Raw genomic sequence first — 23,946 nt, 5'->3', positions numbered from 1 at the left:
ATATACTTCCCTCTGCCCTACTACGGAACTGCTACTAGCTCCCAAGTTCCAGAAGCACTACATATAACTCAACATGACGACTCCAACATATAGTATTAGTACATATACCAACATCAATCAATAATCAATAATCAATAAGCTAATGTACAAGCAATCTAATCAGATCAAGACAATCATCAATAACCATCCTCACTCTGCTACCAGGAAATTGATAGAGATCAGGGTGCATATAATATCCCTACTCCCACGGATGGAGTAATTTCACAGTTACACGCACATACACTCATCATACACTAGGGCCCATTTCACTAACATACGCTCAAATACTCTACCAACACTGAACCTGTGGAAAGAAAACTCCTAAACACCCTGCATCTATATCGAGGTCGATAAGACCTGGTTATTGTAACTGTCCTGAAACATGATCTAAACAATCTATACAACAATAATCAAAATAGAGTACTCAATAATTGACAAGAAATAATAACCAACACCATATTCAAAATTATAATGCTTTATCTAAAATTAGTCAAAGAAAATCAATCAGAATAAATCATTTTTCTCATAATTACCTATTCTAGCTAAATGTCAGAATGGGTCAGGACAGGTCTCTCAGTAGAAGTCTCCCGAGTCGCCGTCCTCACAGCATAGATCCTCACCAACGCAGGTTTGGGAAGAAAATGGCAAAGTGGCAAAAACCCTCTCTAGGCTAACAATTTTTATAGTATTTTAAACAAAGGAAAGCAACAAAAAGTATTCATCGCGTTCGCTGAACCTCTGAGCAAAGCGAGAAGGAAAGGATGTAGCATCGCTACATTTGGAAAATCTCCGCTCAGGAAAATCACAAAAATAAAAAGACAGGACAGGAACCAAAAATAAAAAGTAACTTTTAACATCCACATTTCCTCGGCGATGACACAATGAGCTCAGAGTTCGTTCTTTATGGCTCTTTTGTCCTCCAAGGCTGTTCCGATACATCTGGAAACTCGCCCAGAACTGCTGCTGTCCTCACGGAAAGTTTTAACCAGGCAAGGACTGTGGTCAGATGTCTCGTGACCATATTCAGCAAGGCCCTCTCATCACAAATCACTCACTCGAGGCCAGGCTGCAAACGGCAGCCATTTTCCGCTAGGCCACAATAGACCATTTTAATTGAAAGAGACAAAAACAACGTTACCACAGCATAGTGATTAAACAGTGTTAACCCCACTAATACCCTTATGTGTATGTAATTATCTAGCCTTTGCAACACAGAAAAGCATTAATTCGAAAGCGTTTTGTGCTTTAAAATAAACAGCACTCAGCAACATTTAAACGTGCACATTATTATTAATAGGCATCACATACGCGTCCCCACGTGTAGTTCTCTCTTGTTAATACGTACATGTTGATAAGTAAAAACACATACACAAAACAAATAATTAATAATTAATGATTATTAATGTTAATTATGACAAATAGACAAACCAGAGCTTAAAAAGCCAATAGATTTTCAACAGAAAATCCTGCTCTAGCAAGATCACATAGGAGCATTAAAATCAATGGCCTTATGCTCGATCTGGGGTCTAAAGCAGTCTAGCTTGCAATATGGAGGGCCGTCCCTATGCCCCATACTTTTGGCTTTTAGTGCAATGGTATGTCCGCACCTCCAATATGGGGTGGAAGTGCTAACCCTAGGTCGTAAATTGCATTGGAATTCTGAGGAGAGAAAATATAAGAAACGACTCCTTGCTCTCCCACCGTCAACCATGATACAGGTCCTAAGTGTAGAATGCCAGCTTACAGCCTGGAGCTACCAGGGGCAGCAAGCTAGGTACATTTTGTGACAGAGAGTGAATGGGGAAGGTAATCTTAAAATATCAGACCTCTGTAAAAAAGAGATGGAGAAAAGTGAACTGAACTGGGCCCTTCAAGTCAAACATATATTAGGAAATCTCTAGGCCAAATTGTATTTGGCGTCAGATTGGTGGAAGAAAGGGCAATCGATCCACAAGCAGGAATTACGTGCTATCATAAGGAATATATTGGGGAGACGAGTTGGCCTAACTGTTAGGGCGCTCGACCTCGGACCTGGGGGAACTGGGTTCAAGTCTCGGTAACGACGCTAAACATCCTGTGATTCTGGACAATTCACTTAATCTCCCTGTGCAAACAAAAAAATGAATGTGTGTCCTCATGTAACGTAACTGGTGCTATGTAAAGCGCTCTGATACCTCATTGGAATCGGGTCAAGTTCGCGCTATATAAAACTCTGCTAAAAAAAAAAAAAAAAAAGAATAGCATAAGACAGGAGTACCTGCTTTATTTGGGGGGGGACCATCTACCCAGTTTTTGTTAAAGGGCTAGAGTAATAATTTGTTTCCCTATATTGAAGCCCTGCCAAGCCCCAAGCTAAGGAATGGCATGTTGAGATTCAGAGTTGGGCCAAAGTTGTGTTCTGTAGCTATAAAGATCTAAGCAGTAATGAGAGATGAGCAGGGCTTATGAACATGTGGACTGAAAGTAAAATGTAGCATGCTACATGTTTTAATAGACTGTGGTTTGTAGATGATTGTAAAGAGTTTTAAAACACAGTTTTTAGCAGTAATAGAATTATTAATCACGATCAAGTCATCAGTCTTCTGATCAACATGAGCTGTTTGAATGTGGTACGTGCATTAGTAAGATTTTTAATCGCACTACGGGAGTCCCTAAAAGGGCTCCCAACTAAAATGCAAGGGATTAAGAGGGTGGTATGAGTTTTCATCTATTGATTAGTGGTAAATTGTATGTATAATGATGTAGCGTTTTTAATTGTTTTTATGGGTGGATGTTTTAGGATGTAGTTATGTATGTAACTATGTTGACTGTTTATAGACCAAGGTCTAAATAAACAATATTTTAAAATCTGAAATATCTTTAAATTATTACCAGTTTGTACTCCCATTGTGAAAATTTCAAAAAATATGCTGGCCTTCACTTTAGGCAAAAATTGGCCCAACATCACAGTAAATATTTCATACCCTGATTCATATAAAATGTTTGATGTAGAAATTACGATGCAAATCACAATATGCAATAGATCAAAGTTTGATGCATTCCTACAATTTCATAATAAGCTAGAAGTTGTGCCTGATATTGAGTTTTCGAGATGGGATACTGGACATATATGTAGCAGAACATTCCATCTGCAAAAGACCCATTAAGTATCCTATTATTGTTCATCTTGTTTTTTCACCAATGAGTACACATTTGTGTTTTTTCAAAAATTCATGCTTATCAAAATCATTTTTTTAAAAACATTCACTCTTACATGCACATTTGTGAAGGAGTAAGACACCATGAAAATCAGTCACTTTTAACATTATACTAATCTAGATACAACGATAAAGGCTTGGAAGCTATGTGTGCACAGGTTCAGTGTTCGTCACTTAATTCAATCCCTATTCGACGTTCAACTCTTCGCGGTCCACCGCTGTAGGACCACTATTTAATATTTAATTTAATAATATATATACAACCCAAGGAGCGTTAGCTCATCATAAATTTCCATCACTTATTACACATCAAACACAGTCCACAGACCAACTATTTCAAATTGCTTTCCAAGTTCGGAAACTTCTTTATTCATAAAAGTTCATTTGATTTTCAGTTCCATCAATTATCTTGAAAAATGTTAATCATTGCCATTTCTTCATAAATTTCTCGATAACTTCAAATATTTGTTTACAGTCATCAATTCTTAACAGCCACAGCCTACGCGTTTCATCCTTACAAAGGACTTCATCAGGGCTCTTTTATTCACGCTGACTTTGATATTATCAATCCTCTGATCACGGCTATTTAGTGATATGTTTGGCTTTCTGTATTGTGGTTCCCAATCCAATTGATTATCCTGTTCAATATCTGTAGCCTGGTAGTCGAGCCTTGTTCATGATTTGATGGCGGATGTGGTCCTCTGGTTACTTTTTACTTGTCGATGATTTCCCTCGTTTTCCCCAAAATATAACCACTGACTCGTTCTTAGGTGATTATGTATCCTGGTCGAAGGGAGTACCTTCATCTGGACTCTCAGATGCAGTTCTAACATCGTCCATTGTGGGATCAAGACACCGTTCCACTGTTGGTACCTGTTGGACTACTGTGTTAGTAGTATACAGAGCACTCCACGGTGCTGGGCCTCAGGCTGGGTGCTGTCTGCCTGTGTCGCGGTAGCCAGCGTTGATCTCAGGAGCCTTCCCAGCTCGCAGACCTTGGCCCAAAAGCTTCCGCCAGCATGTTGTGGGCCCTCTTTCACATACGGCGGTGTCGAAATGTGAACTGTGGGGCATATGTGCGTCACAGCGGCCATGGCGGTTTCTGGGTACCAGCAGGCTGAGAGCATTATTCCCGCAGCCACTTTCGCTCATAGCATCAGCCTCGTGGCGGTATGAGCTGCGCAGTCCTGACAGACATGTTCGCCATTCCAGAAGTGGACCACACCCAGAGAAACGTGCCGTTTATTCATACCCCTACGCTAGCCTTGTGTACACCGAGCCAGCCCACTACGCTAAAGATTTGGGGGGGGCACATGTTGTCCTAAACTTCCCTACTGACTGTACTATCATGGTTGCGTCCACTGTTCACTTCACTCAATAGACCATCAGTGTATGTTGACATGTGCATGTCTGTGCTCTGCAAACTCAAGTCTGTCCGGCACATCCCCTTAACACTTTGCATTGTATACTTTTATAATAGAGAATCACTTGCCACCTTCGCACATACTTTGCTCCCATCTCTGCCCGCATTCTGCATTGTGTGGCAGAGGTGCTATGTTTGGTTTGTGTACATGGCTAGCCACGGTTCCCACAGTGCGTAGTGTCGTTGTGTCTGCTAGGTGTACATGTTGTTTTTCATGTTGTATATGATTATATAAGGTAGCGCGTTTATTTACGAGCAGTGGTTTCTCCCATTTACATATCGCTGTGTTAAAGAGGATACAGAACTTTCTCACAGGTGAAAAGTGGGACCCCAATGGCAGTCATTCATTACTATGGAAAAATGTCCAACTGCACGACGCTTCTAACCTTACAGCCCCCAATCTTGCATGCTTTCTTAAAAGCACGCCAACTCCCATAATCAGACCAACATCCACACAGCTTTCTAACGGCAGTTATCTGCATCCTAATAACATGGACTGCTACGCAATGTGAGCTGGCATACCGTATGTCCTTACTGTTTCAAACCGGATAACTTCCTGTGGCAATCTCAATTCCCACCCACACAAAGTAACTCCCAAAGTTCAACTTGGCCTTCAATACCTACTTTGAAAACAGATTTTATTAAACGGAGCAAACTGAAAGCGCTTTTGTTTCAAACAGAAGTGTGCTTTCTAGACCAAGCCTGTCTCCTGAGTGCCTCATTTTTTTTTGTGGGTGGGTGGGGGGGGGGTGTTACACTGCATAGATGTGTGAGTGGGTGATTCACTGGGTGTATGGGTTCAAGAGTGCATCTGTGAAGGGCTGTATGGATGGGTGAGTGTGTGTATGGCTGTGTTGGTGAGTGAATGGATGTCTCAGTGGTATATGTGTGAGTAACTAATTCTAAATCAAAGGAAAAGAAAAAGAAAAGAAAAACCCGCCCAATAGGTATGTAAAAGGGCATAAAATATAGGTCCCTAGATCCAAACAACACTAAACTGGGGCAGAACGAACAGGACAGTAGAGTAAATGCACCAGACAAGGTTTATAGATACAAAAATATATTTCTTGTTTATTTTGTTTTTTCTACATAGAATTTTTTCAGATATTTTTGGTTAATTTTTACATATACATTCATTAAATAATGAAGACAAAAAAATTATTAGCCTAAAAATTATTCAATGTCCCACACATAGCTCAACTCATACACACAGACATTCATTCAATAAACATGCTACTAGCAAATTCCGGTCAAGATGGTCAAGCTGTCCAGATATGATCGTATAGGTGGTTGACTCATGTATCATCCAGTTGGACAAAAGCGATACTATGAGAAACGAAGAGCCGAAAATTCAGGCATGTGTGAGTAACTACATATGTGAAAGGCAGTATATGTGAGTGTTGGAGTATATAAATCACTATACGTGAGAGTGAGTGACTGTGATAGTGGTTGTATGGATGAGTGTGTGCTTGTATCAGCGATTGTATAGTATAAGAGAGTAAGTATGTGTTAGTATTTGTATAAATAAGTGAGGTGGTCTGTGTAAAACTGTATAGGTGAGTAAATGGGTGTGATTGATTCTTTGCATGACTGAGGAGGTGTGTGAGTAAGTCTATGGATGAGTGGCAGTGTGTGAGTGTATGTGTAGGTGCAGGAGTGCATATGATAGTGCTGTATTGATGAGTGACTGCATGTATGAGTTACTGTATGGGTGAATGTGTGTGTAGACCTATGAATCAGTGAGAGTGTATGTAGTAACTGGTATTGGTGTGTCTATGGTTTCGAAAATGGTAGTCTGCATTTTAGTGTGGGTGTATCAAAGGTTACATTAGGGTGTGAGGAGGTGCATCAGATGATCACATGGATGATGTCATCAGTGATGTCATTTGAGATGTCATCAGTGATGTCATCAGTGATGTCACTGACCATGTCATGAGTGATGTAATATGTAATGTCATCAGCAGTGCATTGCGGAGGCGCGAGTTATAGTTACTAACTATAACGGCTGATTTTCTCTGGTTTTGTATGAGTGAAATGTCCAACTAACTATAACATCCCTGAAACCTATGGTTTTTTCAGTGAATTTCAAAGGTTTTTTAAATGCTAATTTCAAACTATAACGTGCCTGAAACCTATGTTTTTTTCAATGAATTTAAAAGGTTTATAAATACTAATTTATAACTATTACTTGCCCGAAACCTATGTTTTTTTAGTGAATTTAAAAGGTTTTTTAAATGCTAATTTCTAACTATAACATAGCAGTCGCGTTTGCAGAGTGATGGAGAAAGGTGAGCGTGGCCTTCAAACACCTTTTAGCAATCCCACTGTGTGGAATTTAGCGGACGTAACAGGAGGGATAGCTAGCCCTCAACGTCAACCTTGTGGGCCAACTACCCCTTTTATTACCTCCAGTAAGTCCCACACAGCAGGATTGCTAACTTGTTATATCAGCCCGCCCCCTCCCTGAGCACTTTGCAAAGCGCCCCAAGGCGCGTTCTAAGTTGGGGGATTAAGTCCCCTTGAATCCTGAGGGCCTCTGGGGGCCAACTAGGCCACCAGGTACCTCCAGTATGCGCCAAACAGCTGCGTTGCAGAGAGGTGAAAAAAGGGGCGTGGCCTCGGAATACCTCTCTGCAACGCAGCTCTGTGGCGCATAGTGGCGGTACCTGGTGGGCTAGTCGGCCGCCAGGGACCCTCAGAATTGAAGGGGAATTAATTCCCCAACTAACAATGTGCCAGGGGGTGCGTTTGCACACTTGCTATGTCATGCCCCGCACCCTCCCTGCACCACTGTGCAAACGCTCCCTCTGGTGCATTGTAAATTGGGGGATTAATTCACCTTGAGTCCTGAGGGTCCCTGGGCGGCAACTAGCTCACCAGGTACCTCCAGTAAGCGCCACAGTGCTGCGTTGCAGAGAGATGTAAAAAGTAGTGTGGCCTCAGAACACCTCTCTGCAACACAGATCTGTGGCACATACTGGAGGTACCTGGTGGGTTAGGTGTCCCCCAGGGACCCTTAGAATTCAAGGGGAATTAATTCCCCAACTTACAATGTGCCATGGGGTGCGTTTGCACATTTGCTATGTCAGGGCCCGGCCCCTCCCTGCACCACTGTGCAAACGCGCCCCCTTGCATGTTGTAAGTTGGGGGATTAAGTCCCCTTGAATCCTGAGGGTCCCTGGGGGCCAACTAGCCCACCAGGCTCCCGCACTGCCATAGCAAACAGCAGTGCCCCAGGGGTGGGCACTCCGGGTCACTGCAGGAGCCAGCCCTGGGGGGTGGCGGTCCCTGGGGCCATCAAGGGCTTCTGGAGAGGGGCCGCACAGCCCCCCTCCCTCCATTTCAAAGCCCCGGTAACGTACCCACGCATTGAAATTAAGAGTGCCCCGGGAGGTGGTGGTCCCCGAGGCATGGAGGGCTCTTGCCCCCCCACACTTTAAAAAAAAAAAAAAAGAAACACAGCCCAGGGGAGGTGGCGGTCCCCGGGGCTGCGGGGGTGGGGGGGGGAGTGGGGCCCCCATGCATTATTTTTTTTTAAAAAGCCCCGGGGAGGTGACGGTCCTCAGGGCTGCGGGGGGGGGGCCGCGTGCTTCCCCGCACATAAACAGCACAGCCCTGGGGAGGTGGCGGTCCCTGGGGCTATGGGGACTCCCGCGGGCCCCCGCTATTACTTTTAACAATGCCCCCGGGACCTGGCCCACCCGTGGGCCTCATTTTATAGAAGCGCGGGAGCCCACGTTTCAATGTAAAAAAGTATTTCGGCGGGATTCGCGACCTCAACGCAAATTCTGTCCAAATTATGTGTCGGGACTTTTTCAATCATCACCAGTGAACAAGTGCATGGAGCACGAAACGCATATGGCTTATGCTGGATTGTTTTACCGCACCTTACCTGCTGCCTGCAAAATAAAGAAGGGGAATTTTGCATCTGTGTGGCGTCTCTCTGCAGGGCACAAGTTGATGTTGGATTCAAAGAGCGGCGCGCCTCGCCGCAGAGATGCCCCACCGCAGATGCAGCGGGCCTGCAGCGCTTGGAAACATGGTCGCTTTGAGGAGATGCAAAAGATGATTTTTGTGGGAGTTTTGACATTAACAGGCAAGGAGTTGTTTTCTCCGTCTCAGCACCCACTTGGGACATATACTTTCATGATTGAAATTCCCTAAGCACCCACCATGGCTCACGTAGGACCACCAGCCCAACAAGGCAATTTTTAAAGAAGTTCCAACTGGGCGGGGCCAAATGGTACAAAGTCCACTCAGCTGTCGGGACTTTTTCAATCATCGCCAGTGAACATGTGCATGGAGCACGAAACGCGTATGGCACATGCAGGATTGTTTTACCGCACCTTACCTGCTGCCTGCAAAATAAAGAAGGTGAATTTTGCATCTGTGTGGCGTCTCTATGCAGGGCACAAGTTGATGTTGGATATATATATATATATATATATATACACACACACACATACGCGCACACACACACACACAAACACACACACACACACGCGCACACGCGCACACACACACACACACACGCACACACACACACACACACACGCACACACACACACACACACTTTGTATAGAAAATATAATATGTTTTCTAGATTAACATGATGTTAATTTTGCAGAATTCACATTAAATTACCACATTTACATATACATAGACAGCAATAAACCCCAAATAAAATATAGGGCATCAAACACAACACATACCAATGTTGTGGTGTTCGCTAATTAATATGTGTTTAAAAATACACTCCATCATAGTTCTAGGTAATTTAAAAATAACTGAAACTTCACTTCAATCACTGCCCTTTATTAAGGAACTAAACGGGACTTTCTAGCCTGTGTTTTTGAAAAACAATGCAAGTTAGTCATAAGTACATATTAATTTTCAACATGTTCCTCTGGTGAGTCATACAGCTGGCTGTACAGGGACAGGACCTCTGTAGACAGCAATTCCAGCTCCTCTGGTGAGAATGCTGGGGTCCTGTCATCTGCTTTCCTGGGCACTGTGGCTCCCAGAGGTCAAAAACAGCAGCAAAAGTTGAGGAGGTGTTGGTGGCTGCAGTGTCAGGAGACAAGTGAGCTTTTATTGTACACGACATACACGATCGTTGTTGGAGACAGACAGATCTATTGGCTTTCGGAAGTTGCTATCACACATTTTAGCCTATGGCTTTGTCTGTCGGGAATATCACACCCACTAACCGGTCAACTTCTGCTGCTGCCTTCTGATAGTAAATGCCCTGATGGCGATGTCAGTTGCCTACCATTTGAGATTGTGAAATAGTGTGTTTGTGAATGTTATGTGTGTCACCACCACTCAAAAGGGTTGCTACTTTCTTTACACATAGAAAATGCTAATGTTGTTCATTTGCTTTACCTAAAAAGTGTTATGTAGTGCGCTAATGTGGTTAGATGCAATGTTTGCACAGTTTTGTTTATACCGCAGCAGACAGAATTTTTTATGACAAAAATGAAAAAAAGGAGAATGTGTACATAATACATTTAAAATGTATTATTTACAAATAAATAATAAATTTCAAATTTATTATTATGCATTTAAAACAAACATTATTTATACATGTAAAAAATTTAATTTAACAAAAACAATTATACCACACATATTAATGTTCCGTAAAATTATGTTAAAAAAAGTGTATTCATTGAAAATTGGATGAAAGGTGTGTTTTAATGTAAAAGTATGTTAGCAAACATTTATAGCATTTTTATTATTTTAAATACAGACACCTGAACCCAGGGAGAGTAAGAAGATAACACCCTCAAGTGTTCAGATCATTTTCCAAACCTTGCCACTGTGGAAGAATGGGATATTATCAAAAAATTCTGATTTAATAGCCAAACAATTCTTGTTTTATGTCATCAGCTGGAACAAGATCTTCTGTCTCACAGTAGGAACACCACTGCAATAACCCCAATTACCAAAAATAATGGCAATACTACACATTTTGTGGCCACAGGATCATTCCAATACACTGTGGCACTATCTGGTGGCATGTCACAACCAGCTTTCAGTGGTGTGCTACAAGATTTTTTCTTCAGTAGTGAGACACATCAACAGCATCATTCAGTTTCTATGAAACAAGGATTTTGCCAATGCAAAGGTACATTGTTATGCTTTGGGTCACCTACCACATTGATGGAACATACATTGCCTTAGTGCCACCACACTCCAGAGAACAAATATACCCCAATCGATGCCCAAGTTGTCTGCTTACCAGATTTGTGTACACTCGTTTTCCTGAAGCAACCCATGATTCCTTCGCACTATGGAACAGAAGCATACCCCTGAAAACGTCACAACTTGCACCTGAGAGGGCTTGTCATGTTGGTAAGTACAATCTGTCAAAATATTGTTATAATAATTTCAAGTTTCATGATCTGAAATAGTGTTCATTTTTTGCCTAAATGTTTTTTATTTTTCATTTAGGAGACTCAGCTTATCCTAACTGACCATGGTTGTTGGCAGTGCTGAGGAATCCAACAACATCAGGTCAAGTCTACTTCAATGAGGCCTTTAGAAGAACATGGAGGCCAGTGGGGTGGGCTTTTGGGCTCCTAAAGGCCAGATTTCAGTGTCTGAATAAGACTGGTGGAGCCAGTAGTAAACTACGGATTACGGCCGATTAGAGGTAAGTAAACATAAATAAATAAAACGAATTTCTTTGTGCACGCTGCATCCCATTTGGCGATGCAGCGCGCGCAACGAAATTCGTTTTATTTATTTATATCTTTACTTACCTCTAATCGACTGTAATTCGTAGTTTACTACCCCTCACCCTGCCCCTCCCCCGCCCCACGTCCGTGCCCGGCAGCACTCCCACCACGGGCCGCTACTGCCGATAAGGTGTGCCAAATCACCATGGCCTGCTGCATGTTACACAACATAGCCCTGCAATGAAACATCCCTTACATTGTAGAGGATGTTTTCTGTGGAATGTTGGCACCAAGCCAATATGTGCCGTTGCAATTGCGCTAACCACATGTGGTAGTCGACATAAAGCATACTAATCTCCCTTCACATTTGCAAATTCCTCATTTTGCGATAAGTGTCTGAGGCTGTTGATGTGTATTATCATTGTAGAAAGAACTTCTTGTAGCACAACACTTAAAGTCGTTTGTGACATTGCATGAGATACTGCAACCCTGTATTGGAATGATCCTGTGGCCACTAAATGGAGTACTGCCATGAATTCGACTGTTGGTGTTATTGATGTGGGATTCCTATTGTGAGCCAGGTGAAGTGGCTCCAGCTGATGGCATAAATCAATAGTAGCTAGCCTATTTAATCTGATGTATTTGATGATATTCCGTTCTTCCATGGTAACAAGGTCTGGAACTGTAAATGAGGAAAAGACCATAAGTATTTGGGTTGTAATGATTTTGAAAAAAATGACAATGATTTCTTTCTTCCAATGTAATAAACACTAGTTATTGAATTGTGGGTTTTGTTATTTTTGCTCATTTGTGAAAAATGTAGGACTAAATAATCATTTTAATTTTTACATTTTAAACTGTATGATGTATAGAAAAATATGAACCAAGTGAGAAATTAAATACAACAGTCTTTGACTTAGTAAGTTGTTTTTTTCCCAACATAACCAAATTGAAAAATACACAGGATGAAATCAAAAATCCAAAAATGTTTTAAAACGTCAATCACCGTGAATGAAACTATTACTGCAGAGCCAAAATTGTTTCAAGTCCAATGCCCAAAATACAACGGCCATCAGAAAGGTAAATGTATCCAGAAGATATTCCACAGAGTGAATGGTAGTCACACACTGGATCAAATTAGTTTCTGTGTCTCTTGCTGGTGGTGGTGGAAATGTCAACCTCCCCTGGTACTCCGGCTGGGCGCCCCTTCTGGGTGGAGTGTGGATCCACAGCTGCACGGACTGAGGTGAGTGCAGCTGTTTTCCTTTCTGAGTCTGAGGCAGATGTAGTTGGGCCAGATGTAGTTAGACCACAGCAAGGGGAAGATGTTGCTGTAAAAGCCCTACATATATGAGTGAAAATATCATGCAGCACCCCAGTCAGGGAGCCGAAATTGAAGTTCAGATACTCCATCTGAACACTGTGCTCCTTCTGTAACTGCTTCATCTCCTGGAGCTCCATCAGGACCTGGCCCATCATGTCTTGGGACTGATGAAGGGATACAAGAGATGGCCGATGGTAGATGGGTGATAGTGAACCCAGTGGCCTCACTTTTCTGGCCCACAGACCCCCTCCCATGGCCTTTATCCCCATTACCCTATGCCCTTGACCCAGTGTGCCCCATCCCACCGGTTCTTGGCCGAACTGGAGGTACTGCTGGTGGTGGATCAACAGCAAGCAGGCCTGGTGGGGCACAATATTGGTGTGATGTTGGTTTGGACACAGGAAGTGGGGGTATCCGTAGGTTGAGGTGTGGTAACAGCTGGGGTGGGATGGGTAGGTGTGGGCCGAGTGAGACTCCATGTAGCTGTCTGCCCAGACAGACCAGATGGACCAGGCTGCTCCTAGTAAACTAGACTTGCAGGAGTGTAGTCCTCACTGTAGGCTTGATCCTGGTCTGGAATAGAGGTATCCTCAGTGGTAGATGGTTCTTCATGCTGTTAGCACTATTATGAATTAATAATAAAATACAAATTTAAAAAACCTCATTACTTGAAGCAAAAATATGAAGTAACCTAAAATAAAAAGTAAAATATTATAATGATTGCAACTTTAGGTGATATTAACAGTTTAATAAAACACAAAACTACTTAAAAAAGCAGGTGAAAAGATATCCTGAAATGCAATACAATGTTTTGAAAGTATACATAATATATACCAAACATTTCACACAACACAGTAGGAAAGGTGAAATGTGAAAAAAACATTCCAAGTCCAAGCGACTAATATTCTGGCATTAACACAATTTAGGATATATAGCATTAGACATCATATGGACATTAAAGAGTACATTTTCACAAACAACACTAATATTCAGCCTACACAATTACATACCTTAAAATGTGTTTGTTAATACATTTTGATTTGTGAAACAATGAAAACAACAATTTAATCGAATTAAACACAAACACATTTCCAAACATAGCATGATGTAGAGATTAGTCAAATGTAAACATGTGGTAGGAAAGAGAGAATAAGCAAGATAACATTGCAATATTATTTTCACAAAACAAAAACAAGGCATCATGGTAGTTGCAGTCATGTCAATTAAACAGTGACAACACTTGCAAATTTGTAAGCTAAACATACCTAGTGAAATTATGCTATTAAAAAAACCAGACCTTTACAATCTAAAAAATATATAAACAGTATGGTGTTTGGTGGAAACAACTTACAAGCAACATTACATCATGTGAACTGTTATGGAGATTGAAACCTGTAATCTTATCAGTCGCGGCTGCTGTTGGGGCAATGTGGCGGGGCGGGGGAGTTGGTGGGGACTAAAACAAAAAACAAAACTTACCTGAATCCGGCCGCATGGCTGCTCTTCTGGCTCCACTGCAAGCAGACACAGGCTCCCAGCCTGCCCTGCGGCCAATCCTGACGATACTCTCACAGAATGAAAGCAGTACCAGGATTGTCCTAAGTGCCCTTGATTTGCGCTCCCAGGGAGACTGGGAGCCTGTACCTGCTCTCTCCAACCATGCAACGCAGCTCAGGTTGGAGACGGCTTCAATGCGTATGACGGTTTGGCCGGCCCCTGACGGCTGGCCAAACCATCATGCGTAATGAAGGCAGTGCCCACCACTCCTTCTCAGTGCATGTCCGGCATGCCCCCAAGACTACACAGTAAGAGAAAAATAAAATGAAAATAAACATGGTTTTTAATCATTTTATTTCCTAGATTTTGCAGCTGCTGCTGTTGGCATGGGGGTATGGTGGACGCTCCTCCGCAATAGCAGAGGTGCAGCTGCTGAATCTTATATACAACAAAACAAATCCCAACCAACAAAGAAGACAACAAAAGATTTGATAATAATATATATATATATCTATGCATGTCTCCAAAAGTGTAAAACACATTAGCAAAAGCTAAATGAAAATCAAAAATGAGATTTAGATTTAGTGACACATTCAAAAGTGCAACTTACCATTCTGCACTCCAACAACAATTCCTGTCAAGCCTTTAAGATGTAGGATCTGCAAGACCTTCTCCTCCCAGAGAAAAAGTAGTAAGAGGGACTGGGAGAACAACCACCAATCCTCTGGGTCTCCAGGTGACGCTTGGAGGCAAGGGAACACACCCTCCTCTGCAGGTCGTTCCACCTCTTCCTAATTTCCTCCTGTGTGCACAGGAGTTTGCTATAGCATTCATTCTGTCAACTATTCTGGCCCACATTTGCCTTTTGTGAGATACCGTTGCATTTTATACTTGGCTCCAAGTAATTGTGGCTCTACTCTAAAAATTTCATCCACTATGACTGACAATTACTCTTCTGTAAAATGGGGATTTCTCCTCCCTGCCATGATAAACAAACCATAAATTAAATAAATGTTATGTATGACCCACAAGCAAATAAATGAGAGAAGAAATTAGGGCCAAGGAACAGAGAAAGCCAAAAAATAAACCTGACATAACTGGCAAAAACTTAGCTTCGAAAATGTTGGGGTTCAGTGAAATGGCAATGGATCATGGTCTGAAATGGAATGTGTCTTATAGTGTGTTATGCTGGTGAATACAATTAGCCAAAACACATCAGATGTATGATGCTAGCATCCATCCAAAAGCCACGGAAATAGTCCAATGTTGAACCCGTCTCACACCAGAATCACTCCATCTGCACTCCGCCGCTAAAACACCGCCAGCACAACTGTGAAATCTAAATAGGCTCAGCGCAATCCTTCCACCCCGATTGAGACGGAGTAATGTTAGCCAGCAGAGACGTCTGCCGTGTCGACTGCGATGTACCCTTGTAGGAAAACACTTTGTTGATGGGGACGGCAAGTCAGCCAGCACACATCTAAATATGGGGGAGGGATTCCATCAGCTTTGTGGAGTACTTATAAACTCTACCGCAGAGGCACGATGGGAGTCCTGCCGAGATCTAAGGGTCTAATTATGACTACAGTGGTCTGGTGGACCACTGTAGCCACAGTGGTGGTACTGGCACCGCCGGTCCGACTGCCGTAGTACAAGTTGGGTAGTCGAACCGCCGTGGGACTGCTGCAACCACCAGGGACCAGAGATCCCTGGTGATGTTGAGGTGGTCTTCAGGCCGCAATATGCTTGGAGGTGCCACTGAGGCACCACCAAGACTATTATTAGTGTCCTCTCCCCCACGGTTTTCATTACGCTGAGCCTGCCATGAAAACTGTGGCAGAGAAGAAACAAAGGAGGCTCTACAGGTCCCTCTGTTGCTCCAAGGTGTATATGCAGGGGGGGGGGGCACATGTTGAGCCCCCTGTGTGCATGAACCCCAGTACCTGCACGGCATGGACTTTACAGTCCCTGCCGTGCAGGAACGGGCTTTGGTATTTCTATTGCGGTGCTTTTTTAATAGGCACCACTGTGGGAACGCCAAAGGACTGCCCGACAGCCCACAAGATTACTTGTAATCTGGTAGGTAGCCGGCGGTCTACTTTGCCAGTCCTGAAGCAGGGTGCTGCCATGGGGGCCCACTCCAGGACTGCCAAACTCATAATCAGACCCTAAGTCAGGACCAAAGTGTGTGGACCTGAAGGACTGGGTTATTCTAAGACCCAGCGGTGCCAGGGGACAACACCTGAAACCTTCGTGGGTTACCTGTTCTGGCGTACAAAACACAGAGACACGGGACACTTCCAGCGACGTCAAAGATCAGCGTTTATTTACTGCAGGGATACAGAAATCGCAAGAAGTACACAACGTGTAGGTTCTAGGAGACTGCTTCGAATTGCAAAAGTGGATCGCTCCTTTTATACATATTTCTGCCATTGCACAACATGGCAAACAAAAGTTACAACTCAGTTCCCACAATAAACTTCAAAAGAGTCGCGTTCATGTTTCAGGAGGCCGGAACATAATTACAGCAGCATTGCCGGTTCCCAACTGTAAAAACATATCATTCCCACAGTTAAACACATTCCATTCTGACTGTAAACACATTAAGAGAAGGGACAGAAACAGATGCAAAGAAAGAACAAGGATGCACAACAGATTGGAAAAGAGTGTTGGGAGTAATAACGGAAACTTGATTACAGGATCAAAGACCTCGTGCCCAATGCATGCACGTCATTGCACGACTGAAACAATAGACTAGCACGGTAAGATGAGCCTTGAGCGGGGCCATCTGCCTTTGCCGTGTCATTTCCCCTATCATAAAAGTCACCCTCAAAGAAACACGTGTCCTTGGTGTAAGCTTGGGAATCCCAGGGTCACAGAGCGGACAAGGTCCGTTCGCTGGCTACTTGAGGGCAAGAAACAAAATGGATGCCGCATCTAAAATGGAACCCGAGGGTTCGGATGGACAAACCCAAAAATGAGACGAACCATGCGTGGTTGCGTAGCGAAACCGCGTACACCCACTAAACTCGTCATTTGCGGTTCGTAGACACCAAACTCATCCATATTCGACAACACCCAAAAAGTGTCGTTCCGTCTCGCACGGAACCTCAGACGCTCCTTTTGCCCTCATGTAGGCAAGCACTAGTCGAGATCGGAATCGATTTCAATATTCATCAAATCGTTCAGCTGCTGCTGGAACATCATTCTATCCATCAATGTCTCCTTGGTAACAGATGGCCGTCTTATACACGCTGTAGCACAAAGGCCACATAAGGCAGGACCACACTGTACGCAAAGACAACACGTGAATAGAAACGTTACAACAACCCCTACGATCATCAGAATCTTCCAACCCCAAGTGGATATCAGGCCCCATAACCATCCTAGAAGTGTCCAATTACCTTCGTCCACGTGTATGGACTCGGAAATCTTGTGCAACTTCGAGATGGCTTGGTAAACAGTTGGAGCGTTGTCAGGAATGAAAATGCAACAGCTCGAATGGATAACTTTACACACACCACCTATATCTGCAAGAACAACGTCTAGAACCATGCGGTTCTGCAACGTCATGAGTCTATCCGCCTGAAGTTCAGCTGTTAAATTACCAAGAGCACTCTCAGTTATGTTAGCAGTCGACTCGACTACACGGGTCAACTGTCTTAGGTTCCTACTATTAACCATAGGTCCCCAAAACGGCAAGAAACCCTTAAAGAAGTCTCCTGCTTCTTGACCGGCAGTGTCCTCTTTGCTAATAACGCCTCTCACAATTCTAGTCTTGTGATAGTCTGAGGCAACTGTAAAAGTCGGTGGTAAAAGATTCGCAATATAACAGGTACCCGAAAAATCACAGGGTAACCACGTATATGCACGTTCATAACATACGAAATAAGTACCCTTGGCAGTCAGAAAAACAGGGGAAGAGAGCATCGGTAGGACATATGTGTCAGTACAAGCACTGTTCCCAAGTTGTGCTCTCGGATTTCGACACAAACCTTTCAAGCAGAAATTACCGAGGTGGGGTACAATCCATATTGGGGATGAACTCTTGAGCTGTCTATCACCCACTGACGTACTATACTCAGCCTCACTCAGATCCTTATAGGCTTGCACCTCTTCATCTGGAATAAGCGATGCATCAAAAACATCTCTATCTAGATCAGCAATCGCTATCGCCAAAGGCTTGTGGTACGGACCAGGACCAAAGCTTGCAGAGCGTGGCTCTCGACTGGGGTAGGAATCTAGTGCACTACGGAACATAGTTTGGAATGCTCGAGCTGACCCTTGGGAGCTATAAGGAAGAACCAGATAAGGAATACCCCTATCCATGGTATGTGGCATTAACCCACACACCCAACAGTTGGTAGTATTCATCACCAACTGATGCTGATGTAGGAGTTGAACGAAGGAGTTATTCATGAATTCCGCACGTCTAACCTGTTCGTGTTGAGGCAGGGGATGAAAAGAATGTGGGGAAACAGTGGGAATGGAGCTTAGTTTAGGAGAAAGAGTAGGTGAAACAGAAGGCAATAACGACTGTATTCCAAAATACACTCCGCCCACCAATAGCATAGACACAGTCAGAAACAGTAGGAATACCTGAAACAGAAAACATTTTGTTCGTACAATCTTATGCAATTTTGATCTTTGCGCCGACATCCTTTCTACTTCCAACAGCTTAGAGAATGCCATCCTCTAAAACCGTCCGTGACGTACTTGACACACTTCGTTCTGAGTAGCGATTATCAATTCCCAGGAGTTCCCAGGAGTCGACAAAAGTAAGCGACCTAGTGTCAGAAACCTGCTAAACAGAAAGGAGTACCCGCACGGCCCTATGGTTAACCCGGATGATAGGTTTTCTTAAACGCTCAGTTTTAATGCAAATCTCTTAGCAGTGAAAAGCACATAAAAAAAACTCAAAAAGAAAGGATGTAATTGTTCATAATGTTTGTAGCACCAGTAAAGGAAAATATAAAACAAAATGTTATTAGTCCTTGCTACGTGGACGAAGAAAGTATCGATTTTTTCCAGGTCTAGTCTGTTCTACAAACAATTGTTCAGCCGGTGAAACAGTGTTCAGTGGAGTGGACAACGATTCAGACCTTGAGTTCTCTACGACTGATGACTCCGCAGGTGTGTCTGGCAGCGACGAATTGTCTCCTACAGGTTGAGCATCACTAAACGGTACAAAGCAAAAAGGGGTCTCAGTTTCCGTTGCCGCAATCCCAGTTCTCACCCAACCATCTGTTGGTGAAGGGATTGGTACTTTTTTCGTGTGGCCGGCGTGTACCCAGTTCTTTCTACCTTCCAACCGAACTGCAGTCCTCGTTGTGAATAACACTTGAAAGGGTCCCACAAATCTCGGCTCCAAGTTACGTTTTCGGCCAAAATTTCGGGTAACGACCCAATCGCCTGGCCGGAGCCGATGTCCAGGACCCTCTGTCTGTGCCGGTAGAGCTTCAAAGACCTGTTGGTGAATTAACCTTAATTTAGTAGTCAGATCATGAAGATAATCAATTAGCATTGGATACTCAAGACTATCAAAGGCCTTAGGTCTCGGGACTCCCCAAATGTTCGCAGGGCGGCCGAACACAATCTCATATGGGCTGAGCCCTACTCGAGAGTGTACAGTCGCTCTGGTTGATAGGAGAGCCAGAGGCAAGGCATCAGGCCATGATAGACCAGTCGTAGCTTGTATCTTTGCAAGTTTCAGCTTCAGGGTACCGTTGTACCCTTCAACTAAACCCGCTGCCTGAGGATGATTAGCGCTATGGAATTTCTGCTGAATTCCAAGGCCCTTACATACACTCTGCATCACACTTCCCACGAACTCACTTCCATTATCTGACCACACAATCCGTGGCATTCCATACCGAGGAAAGTATTCCTTCAGTAGGATTTTCTCTGTGGACAGGGCAGTGTTATCCTTAAGAGGATAGGCCTCAATCCATCTGGAGAACGCACAAACCACAACTAAAACATACTTCAGGTTATTGCATCTCTCCATATGGATAAAGTCCAGTTGGATAACCTCAAAGGGACAAACAGGGGGAGCAAAATGACCAGGTGGAGTGGGGGTGCCCTTGCCAGGATTATGCATCAAACACACCATACAATTTTTAACCACTCTCTCAGCACATTTAGCAATACCATCATTCTTCCATACAGGGGACAAGAACTTGCATATCCCTTTCGCACTAATATGTGACAACCCATGAGCCATCGTCACGACAGCTAATACATACGCATCCGGTAACATCCACCTCTGACATTCCGACAAGTCAACCCAACATCCATGCATATCCAACTTTCCCGTACTTTCTTTCCACTTGGTCTTTTCAGCTTCAGTGGTCTCGTTCTGAATTGCTTTCACACTCTCAACAGTGTCTTCACACATACCAGTTTCCGTCGACCATCTCGCTGAACCTGTCACATACATTCGGGTAGCAAGATTCTTAGCCGTTTCCTTAGCAATCTCATCCACAAATGCATTACCACGACCAACATCATCCGTCACTTTTCGATGCGCACTACATTTAACGATCGCCACCTGTTTAGGCAGTGTAAGTGCATCCAAAAGATCATTCACGAGCTGTCCGTGTTGGATATTCGTACCATGCGATGTCATAAATCCTCTTTCTCTCCACAATCGTCCAAAACTGTGCGCAACGCCGAATGCATACTGACTATCGGTAAACACATTCACTCGCTTTCCCTTAGACAAAACACATGCTCTTGTCAATGCAATCAACTCTGCCGCTTGCGCTGAATTCTGATTCAATCTTGCAGTTTCCACAACCGTGCTCAACGTCACTACAGCATACGCGGTCGTCACATCGCCATTCGACAATTTAAAACAGGAACTATCAACATACAATGTACCATCGGGATCTGTCAATGGAGTGTTTTTCAGGTCCACACGACCCTTTGTTTCTTCCTCAGTTCGTAAATAACAATCATGTGGTGGTACATCATCTGATTCCATATTAGTCGGCAACAATGTCGCCGGATTCAGTACATTACAACGCTTGATCTGTATATGACTTGCCAAAAGGGTCAACTCATACCCAGACAACCTTGCACTCGTCAGATGTTGAGTTTTTGTCCGATTCAGGAGAGTGTCAACTGCATGCGGAACCATCACTATGAGCATATTATCCATGACCAAACCTGCGGATTGTCGAATAGACACCGCAGCTGCCGCCGTCGCCCTCAAGCAACTCGGCAACGCTCTAGCTACCGGGTCTAAGGTCGAGGAAAATTATGCACATGGACGCTGCCTGCCACCAAATTGTTGCGTCAAAACACTCAACGCACAACCTTCCCTCTCGTGGACGTATAGCGTAAATGGCTTACTGTAATCAGGAGTACCTAACACAGGAGCCGAACACAACGCATCACGCAGTTCAGAAAAACTTTTCTGACATTCTTCCGTCCATGGCAAATGAGTCGAAACGTCCTTGCACGTGAGAGCTATCAATGGCTTCGCTAACAGTGAAAAATTTGGAATCCACTGTCTGCAGTATGACGTGATACCTAGAAAGGCACGCACATCTCTCTGAGTTGTTGGCACAGTCATTCGAACAATTGCTGCAATTCTTTCGGGGGTCAACCTTCTTCCCGCCTTTGACAATAAGTGACCTAGATAGGTTACTTCTTGACAACAATATTGCAGTTTAGAAGGTGACACTTTGTGATGTACGTCACAAAGATGCTGTAACAGTGATACCGTAGCAGTCTTGCAAATCTGTTCAGTGTCTGCAGCTACCAACAGATCGTCAACGTACTGAATCAAGGCCGCACCAGTTGGCAGCACGAACGCATCAAGTTGACTCTTAAGAGCTTGGCTGTAGATCGATGGACTCTCACAGTAGCCCTGAGGTGCACGTTTGAACCGGAAGCTACGACCACCTAATGAGAAACCGAATAAATCTCTGCTTTCCGCAGCAATCGGAATGCTAAAGAACGCATTCTTCAGATCGATTACCGAGAACCATGAGGCAGAGGCTGGAATCAGAGTCAGCAAAGCTGTAATGTCAGGTACCACGGGAAACTGTGGAACAACAATTTTATTTACCTCCCTTAAGTCAATAACTAGACGGTACACAGGAGGCTTGGAGGGATCAGTTCGCTTCAAAATAGGCAACACAGGACTATTACACACGTTGCCTCGTGTTTCCTCAATGACATCTTTATCGATCAAATCGTAAATGATCGCTAATAGTGCTCGTTCACCATCAAGGGAGATACGATACTGGGGAATGCGCGGCAGTCGCGCGTTGAATTTCAATTGAACAACGTAAGGTGGTATATCCAGCAGGCCCACATCATTGGGACCTGTCGCCCACAAAGAAGCCGGAAGAGAACTCAATTCCGGTGGGAGCTTATCAATCGACAAATACATAGGAGAGATCACTCTCTGACCCAATGTAAGCTCCACTCCCGCAGGAGAGCAATACAAAGTCGCATGTAACCGTTTCAACAAATCCAAGCCCAAAAGATTCTCACCACAACCAGTAGTCAAAATTAACGGAGCTTCCAACTCATGAGACCCAATTGTAAGGGGCAAAGGGCTAGAAACTGGATTGCCAACGGGGGCGCCAGAGAATCCAACGGAAACATTCATTAAGCCAGACAAAGGCGCGCCAGGGAGTTTCGAATGCATGATGGAACTTTTCGCTGCACCAGTGTCCAACAGAAAAGGCTCAACTACGCCCAATGTGGCAACTGCGACATAAGGCCCTCTCTGATCAACCGGAACTGATACTTCTCCCTTCCTCTGTCTACGGCTGTCCTAGTAGATACCGTCCGCATCAACATCATGCTCGACATAATAGTCATCCACATGATACTGTGCAGATCTACCAGACGAGAGATCGCGTCGATCGAAACAATTTCGTGAGTCCGAGGAAGTGGCAAGACGCTCGGTCTGATTCTGAGTAACACCGCGACCTCTACCACGTGAAGCTTGTTGAGGACCACTACGACCTCCTCGAGCCAAAACACCATTGTTCCTGTCACGTAAAACTGGACAATTAAACTTCAAATGTCCCTCACCCCGACAATATGCACATTGATTATACCCCAACACAAAGCGAGGTGCGGAAGAGTCATTACGCACCTGTGATCTAGAAAACTGCGATTGTGATCGATTTGGCTGTTGCGAGTCATTATAATTTGAGCGCGGAGGATACGCTTGCTGCAATAAGACCTTAGTTTCAAGATCCTTCGTTTTCTTGTCTGCGCGTTCGCTTTCTTCCTTCTCTCTGTTTTCGTAGTACTGGGCCGTGGCTAATATCTGAGCAGTGGTAGAAACAGCCCACGAACTTTCAGAATTCTTCAGCTTGTTGCTGAGTTCAGGCAACAAATTCGATACGAATTTATCAATGAACAACCGCTGACCACCCTCAGAGCTCATGTCCTGACCACTATGATCAATAAATGCCTCCTCAAATCTCGTAAAGAAATCGGAGACACTCTCATCCCTCTTTTGTTTGCACGCAGACAACTTGTCCCAATTAACGCGTATTGCTGGCATAAGTGTCTTCATAAGGGTAATTATCCTCTGGGGCAAATCCGCAATAAGCTGTTCAGGTTTAGCCCCACCAACTTGCTGGGCGTCTGCCGCCGCAAGAGCAACCCAGTCACCGCCTAACTCAGCCGCGTGATTCTCGTGACGGATTTTCGCCCAAATCGGCTGAGGCACTACATTACCAAACAACATGTCAATATCGGCAAGGTTCATAACGGTAGCATCCACTAGTTGGGACAACTCCTTATAATAA

The sequence above is a fragment of the Triturus cristatus genome, chromosome 9 (assembly GCF_964204655.1).
Source record: "Triturus cristatus chromosome 9, aTriCri1.1, whole genome shotgun sequence".
Taxonomy (NCBI): Eukaryota; Metazoa; Chordata; class Amphibia; order Caudata; family Salamandridae; genus Triturus; species Triturus cristatus.
The sequence above is the reverse complement of the archived record's forward strand: the minus strand, read 5'-3'. Positions refer to the sequence as shown.